This window comes from Abramis brama (genome assembly GCF_963993115.1).
Source record: "Abramis brama genome assembly, chromosome: 4".
Taxonomy (NCBI): Eukaryota; Metazoa; Chordata; class Actinopteri; order Cypriniformes; family Leuciscidae; genus Abramis; species Abramis brama.
Window position 1 is genome coordinate 33,596,205 of NC_139966.1, and position 8,213 is coordinate 33,604,417.

At 36.5% G+C, this 8,213-nt stretch overlaps 1 protein-coding gene across 2 annotated transcripts in view; it reads left to right on the plus strand.

Annotated features, from left to right (window-relative positions):
* Window positions 1–2,663: 2,663 nt before the first annotated feature.
* LOC311080815 (uncharacterized protein) overlaps window positions 2,664–8,213 on the plus strand; it is an 18,312-nt gene continuing 12,762 nt past the window's right edge. The window contains exon 1 of one of the 2 annotated variants that reach the window (XM_084110958.1): window positions 2,664–2,721. The gene's annotated coding sequence lies outside the window, so the exon portion shown is untranslated. Of the gene's footprint in view, window positions 2,722–6,054; window positions 6,161–8,213 lie in introns of those variants that run through there. The other variant, XM_084110959.1, reaches the window with a different exon arrangement.

The following is an 8,213-nucleotide window of genomic DNA, read 5'->3' on the forward strand; positions in this document are numbered from 1 at the left end:
AAAAACTTGAGAGAGTAAATTATGACTGTAAATTTTGGGAGAACTATCCCTTTAAAGGGGAAATGAAGCAATCAATCAAGTTTACATGATTTACAAGATGGATTTCCACTTTAATCAACAATTATATAAGAAACATGACAAATGTAAACATATAAAAGAAAAAAAAGAAAAACCGTTATATCTTTTGCTGCCAGGGCGCTGCCATTGTGTGCAGTATTCTAACGTGTGACGTCACGGGGTTGGTTGGCTTTAATAAACCTGGCTGAATCATAGGGCTGAATGTATTAATATCACGACGTCAAACTGTCTACACCACGGAGTTTTGACCGCGAACAACTAATGAAGTCTAACGTTAGATGTTATATACAGCAGATGGACTCTGACACGGTGGGCATCGCATTACAACAGCCGCACGCGTTGCAACTTACCAACCCGCTCTTTGCCCAAAACCACCACCGGCTGTTCGACATAACAACGTAACTTACCACTGCTCGGTTCCCACGCCGTATCGGCTCAAATGCATATATTAATACATGCTAACTTACATGGTGCTGACAAGAGACATGAATATGATGGCAGACATCGCGAACAATGTTTCCATGTGCAGTTTGTTAACGTTAACGTTAGACGTCGTCTTTTTGTCTGGTACTAATAAACTCCACTAAAGTTAGCTAAACACTAAGTTAGTGTTAGCTAGTTCATGCTTACAGCTGTTAGCTAATAATGACTGTACCTAACGTTAGTTGTTCGCGGTCAAAACTCCGTGGTGTAGACAGTTTGACGTTGTGATATTAATACATTCAGCCAGGTTTATTAAAGCCAACCAACCCCGTGACGTCACACGTTAGAATACTGCACACAATGGCAGCGCCCTGGCAGCAAAAGATATAACGGTTTTTCTTTTTTTTCTTTTATATGTTTACATTTGTCATGTTTCTTATATAATTGTTGATTAAAGTGGAAATCCATCTTGTAAATCATGTAAACTTGATTGACTGCTTCATTTCCCCTTTAATGCTAATTAAACAACAAAATGCAAAGAGGAGATCACTCACTGCTCTTGACTGAGAACTTCAATAGCTTTTATAAGTATCAAAGTATAATTTATACAGTGAAGTCTACTGTATGTTGTGTTTTATTTTCATATTTGTTCATTTAAACACTTTCTTCAATGCTACTGTTAAATACACCTACTGTAGCTGAAAACATAAAGCACTGTTTATTTCATTTGGACACTAGTTTGGCTGTAATGCTCAGTCACAAAATAGTAAAACCAACACGAAAAAGAATCGTGATAAAATCGTGAATCGTGATTTTCCTGAAAAAAATAAATAAATCGTGATATGATATTTTTGCCATATCGCCCACCCCTATTTCAGCCATCTCCATCTTTCAAAGGCATCTCCTATACAAATCCTTGTTTTATTTCGGACTTTGTCACGACGTATTTCGGATGCATAACAACGTCTTTTAGGTTTCGTAACGTTAGACATTTTTTATCCGACACGTTTGTAGCTGCAGCTGTGGTAACTAGAGCAGAGCTGGCAACCCGGATGCCGAAACACTACTGACTTCGTGATTCGTAGATAGGTGGAGGGTGGAGCATCAGGCCAAAACACAACATGACAACATCAACTTCAGTTGAGGGCTGCAACTTCACTTTTAAATGACAATATCCTGGCCGGACTACTGTTGTTGTCAGTGATATAAGTATTTGAAATGAACATGATTTCTTAATGTCTAGTGAGATAGCAGGGACATTTTATGATTAATTGAAATACATTTCTAACATACGGTTCCTTTAACTAAAGCTTAGTTCAATATAAATTCATGTATAATTTGTTGTTTTCTCGTTAGTGAAAATCAATATTGACCTTGCATTTGAAAAAGGATCCTCATATAAGAAACAATACTAAAATTCAGAGTCAGTTCATTTGCATTCGGAAATCGACTATTTTTGACTCAAAATGCCGGCGGACACAGCTACAGTGAGTTGTTCAAAATCTTTCTTTTTAGTAAACTCTGTACAGCAATTTTACCTCATTGTTGAGAAATATAATGGATTGATCGTCACGGGCATGAGGGGCTACAAATGAAAACAGAGGCTCATTTATTGTCACTACTGGTGAAAGTCTACAGAAATACAGTCATAAAGTCAAAACTGTATTGACATGATCAGGCAAAATATATTTAATATTTACAAAATATGAACTTTAACACATAACTACTATAGCCTACATAACAATTAATAAAAAATGTAACCAACTAAATTAATAGCCTAATAAAAAATTAAATATTTAAATTAAAATATTAAAATAAAACAAATAAACGTTTTGTGAATTGATTTAAAAGACTGTTGGATGTGATAGATAAAAATGTTTTAGCCTATAAGTCATATTCTTTTAACATTTGTTGATAACAAACTTCATTTGAATGCTGTCTATAGGCACCATTGCGCACAATACAATAAATAGACAATGTGTTAATATAATTCCGCGTTTTTTCTTAAATAATTCTTATTTTAGGTCTATGCATTTATGATAATTACAGGCTGCAATATTAATAGTTCTTAATATTATTATATGCGTATGTAAATTTCTGTGAACTTTGTGATTTAAGACAGAGCAGTGTGTTAACAGGACTTTTATTTTGGTCAGGTGGTGTGACGTCATAAGGCGGCGCCGCGCTCCTGCGTCTGTTGTGAGTCAACTGGAAAAAAAGGTTTGTGTTTTAAGCATTTACGGCGTTTAAATCAATGCAAACTGTTCTATAGCAGTGTAAAATATTTAATAATTATTAAAAGTAATGTAGTGCTTTATCTAACATTAAGGAACGTTATTTTTGTGTGAGTATATTTACATAAGTTTCAGTAAAGCTACATCTCATTTCGTTCCATATATCGTGAATCATAAACACGAATTCAGACACTTGGCAAGTAATTATGAGAGAAATAAGGTATAAGGAATATTATGGTCATGTAAGACTCTGGTTTTAAAGATGTCTAACTATCCGTTGTTATTGCTACATAAAGTTACTCTCTCAATTGTCTTTTTCATAATCGCGAGCATGTTTTGATGCGGCAGCTCCAGCCTTGACGTGACAATTTCCTGCCTTGTCATTCTATATTAATAATATTATTATGGGCTCGATGAAGTCCATCGGTTTTTGTTTTGTCCCTCAACAAAACTGAGTGGCAGCATGTCTCAGGCTATTATCTCAGAGATAAGCTAATTTATTTATTTATTTATTTATTTTTGCGCGGACGGGATCACAGCGGCGGCCAGTTGTAGTAAATGGCTCAGGACCCTGTTCAAAATCCTGCCACACCACAGAGCGCCATTTACATAGTTTATATTAAATTTACATTATATTTGTCTCAAATCGTCGTTAATGTATATACTGACTTCACCCTGTGCTGCAAGATACATTTAGTTTTACATTCATTTACAGAAATAATCTGTGTGGATGAATGTGGATTTCCAGGTGAGATTCTCAATTAATTCAGTTAATGTAACGTTACGTCCTGAGGTAAAGTGTTCAGACTGCAGACTTAACAACGATTGTATTTAATTGTAGCTACAGTACAATCATAATATCGCAACTATCGCAAATCAAAGTGAAAGAAATTCGCAGACGCTTACCACAATCATCTTCATTAAAAGTAAAGAAACGAAATGATCTTACCATGTGCCATTGCCGTTCTCTCCTGTTGTGGTCTTTGATTTTGAAATTAGCTGATGATCAATAAATTGCAGCTCATATCTGTTGATTTCGGTGACGTGAACTCCATTAAATCTGCATATAGCGCGGGAATTGAAGATCGGATTTATATCCGTTTTGCAAATGTGACTAGGTGTAAATGGAATCGTTTTGATAAATCAGATATCTATCTGATGAGTAAAAACACATGAAGTGACCAGGTGTAAACGGGCCCCTAGACGCGACGCGGCGCTGCGCTTCTCGTCCAGTGTGCGACCCTCTTTAGTCTCAGTACCTGCCCTTATAAAAAACAAATTTAAAGGTGCCCTAGAATGGATTATTTTATTATTTTATAATGTTTCCTGGGGTGCCCTTATAATGTTAGTATGTTTTTTAGATCAAAATTTGTTATAATTTAGAAATAAAAGGCATATTTCCTAGCCTGATTTCATCCCTTGATTTGAACACTCTGTTTGAAGGGGCGTGTCTGCTGCAAGACTGCAGTGTTGTTGCCCACTGCTGTGATTGGCTGACATGCTTGCATATGAAATATCTGGCATTACATGTAGAGCTATCTGGAAAACTTTTACTATTACAGCTTTTATACGTTTTTACTATTACAGCTATCGGGATTAACGAATGAGAATTAATGAGAAGTTTAAGTATTTAGATCTATTCTCATCACATAAAAGGTTGCAGTGATGACCATTGAGCAGATAACAGCCTGTTGATCACGTGAATGAAGATCTTATCACTGCAACGCGATTTACTGATGCATAAACAGTGTTGAACGACTTTGAGAGAAAGATTATCTGTCTGAACTTGAACAATTACACATCAGAAATTCACATAACCCACTGGTTCTCCAGAGGCTCGGATGAAGGAGCTAAAAAAATACTTTTGTGTTCATTTGTACATCCAAACACTGAGCAACTGCCATGCTTCGTTCGCTCGTTTGCAAGCCATGATGTCTCTCGAGGAAAAAACAATATCGCGCTAGATCTAGATAACACAGTGTAAATTATCGTTAATAAAATCACTACTTACCACTTGCGGGAATATAATGTTAGTTGAAATTGTCCCCTTCGTCCATTTGAGACGCCGAGAGAAGCCTGGCTGCTTGATATTGTTCCAGGTTAGAAAAACAGTCCGTGGTGAAATGGGCAGAGCAACTAACAACTTCGAATTAAACTGTAGCGGTATCGGATTAAAGATAGATAGATAGATAGATAGATTATAGATAGATCTGCCATTTTCCCTATGATCCTCGCTTGTTTCTTCACCTGCAGAACTTCTGATGATTCGGCTGCGCAGTTCTGCCTGGCACTGAGCATGGGCTGGCATATGCAAATTTTTGGAGGCGTACATATTAATGATCCCGACTGTTGCGTCACAGTCGGTGTTATGTGGCGATTCGCCTGTTTTTCAGGGGTGTTTTTCAAAAACGAGATTTAAATAAGAAAGAGAAAACTATGGTGTTTGAGACTCACTGTATGTCATGTCCATGTACTGAACTCTTGTTATTTAACTATGCCAAGATAAATTCAATTTCACATTCTAGGGCACCTTTAATGTATTCAGCATCATATTTTCTCACCACACACTTCACAGCTTTTGTTTGCACAGGTCTGTCTCCCACATTTGCATTTCTTTTCAGAAAACGATCCGTATAACAGTAACGTAATGTTACTGCATCTGATCGAACAAACGTTCAATCTGACGTTGTGACGTGATTGGTGTTGCGATATTTAAACATAAATTAGCTTTTAGATAATGCATCATGACTTGACTTGAGTGTTTTTGATCATATAAATTCATAAGAACAGTCGGATAATTAGAAAATAACAAGAAAAAACAAATAAAAATTAATTTGTGGGTTGCTTACCACTGCTTACACGGCCCACTGGTTGAGAATCACTGTCTTAGGCCCAGTTTCCACCTGGTATTAAGATAGTCTTGGTCGATCGGATCACAAGTGGACGATGCTAAATACAGGTCTAAACGGGGTGTAAACACTGATCTATAGAGTTCGGGATCGTTTCATCACGTCGCATTGCATTGTGGGAATCACGATACGGAAGTAGATGTACTGTATAGTAGGCTGTAGGTAATTAAAATTGTAACATTGGTCATTTGATAATATTAGGTTTAATTATGTACTGTGTAATGTACTGTGAACTGGAATGTAATGTACTCTGTTTTCGGGACCACAATGGAAATAAGCCCTAGGGCTTTATTGTGTTATCCTGACTTTGTTTTGTTTCTTTTTAATGTATGGTGCAAAGCTGTATCGTATTTTAAACAAAAGGGTCAAATAAAATCAATCAATCAATCAGTTCTCTGCGTTTACTTTGTAGATCTGCAGATCTTGCACAAATCCATTTGTGAACTGCAGGTGAGGCTCCAGTGAATTGAAGTTTTTAAATTGATCAGAGGTGTAAGCGCTCACTCCACAGACCAGGTAGGAGAAAATATCAGGGAAACTGAGGCTTGGTAAACTTTCATAATTATTACACCATACTCTATGTTCATAGGGACATATGTTTGGCTTCTTTATTAAGTTTGTCAGTATACGGTATAGCCAACTTTTTTTTTTTCACGGTCCATAACTCTTTCTCTGTGCCGGTGGAGACCGGCCGGTTACGCTATTACCTTATTCCAAACCGCCCTTTGCATTGCCTCTAAAATGGTCGCCGTTACCCACAATGCACCATTCCATAACGTCTACGCCCGAGCTCGATATAGAATGACTATATAGATCAGTGTCATTATATACCATGATAGGAACGTTTATACGAAAAAACGATTCACGATTGCAATCAGTGGGTGTAAAACGTTTTTAGCTTGTCAACTTTCAACCACTTCCAGAGGTAGTTGAAAACGCATTCGACCGGATTGCTTTTGTGGTGGAAACGCTCATGTGGTTGAATGTGTTCGAACAGCCACAAAAAGACTGCATTAGGGCTGCACGATATTGGGGAAAAAAGGACATTGCGATATTTTATTTTTCTGCGATATGAAAACAATTTCACCAGATGACTTGAATAGCACTATTTGGAAGGAATAAATCATTTTAGAATGACTGGGGTGATTTTTTTAATGGAGTAAATCTGCATAGAAAGTAATAAACAAATTCCAAGCATATATAAATAAATACAATAGAACAAAGATATAAATGAAATAAACAGTGCTTTATTTTTTTCAGGTACATCTAACTATTCAGGTACAGAGTCAGACATTGAATAATCAAATGTAAAATAACACCGCATAGTCTTCACTGTATAAATTAAATATAATTAATTAAATTAATTATCTTTGTTAAAGCAGCAAATGTCATTTTCTCTTTCTCTTTTGTTGTTTGATTAGCATTGGTGACAAACAGCTGCTAGTATATTATAGGGCAGGGGTTCCCAAACTTTTTCATTCTAGGACCCACCTAGACAAGTATAATCAATCTCAAGACCCACCATAAAATGTTTAAATGGAAATAAGGGGAAAAACGCATCTTCATTTAGTAGTAGAGAACAGTTTTTATTTTCCTATTAATTTAATTTATTTTCATATGAATGAAATATATAATTGATTGCAATACCAAAAGGCTTGAAAGAAATACAGAAAGTTATAACCATTCAGATGTCATAACAGCAGCCTAATGGTTATGTTAAGGTTATGAGAGGAATAGCTGAGTACTACTGATTAACAAAAACATGTACAAATCTCAAGAACTGAAATATTGTGTTTAATAACTACTTCAAGCTTAAGAGTAAGCAAGTGAAATGTATTAGTGTGAAGGGTGTGCCTGCTTCTTTGAACACAACACATCGAATCTAGGAATTATTTTCGACAGACTGACACGCATGTCTTGTGATGGTTGTAGCCGTGATCTGTATTTTGTTTTCATTGCAGTCAGAGCAGAAAATCCACTCTCACATAGGTAAGTGGTAGAAAAGGGTACCAAAACTTTGAGTGCAGCAGCTCCTAATGTGGGGTATTCCTTGGAAACAAACACCCAGAACTGTCCAAGACTCTTTGACTCTCTGAAAAGCAGTTGAAGGCTCCTGTCTGAAGCCACATCTATCAGCTCCTCCTCTGCTCTTCCTGTTAGGACACAGTGCTCTCTTGCCTCACTACAAAAAGGATCCCGTATCCAGTCCCATTCTGTCATATCTACAGATGATTGATTTGATAGAAAAAGATAAAATTACTATTACAATGAATTCAACTGATAAGAGTGTTTCTGTTTAACATGTATAAAATAATAATAATAATAATAATAATAGAACCAAAAATATATATCTTACCTCTAATATCAGGAAAATACTCATGGAATTTCTGAATGAGTGCGCCGAGGTGAGAATGTACAGCGTCTCGGATGCGTTCACCGTCATTGGCGCACACCTCACACAGTGATGGAAACATGTCCCACACTCCTTTTTCCACTCGGGATCTCCACAATTTCAGCTTGCTGGTGAAAGCTGTGATCTTGTCCATATAGGTCAGGATGGATGATGATG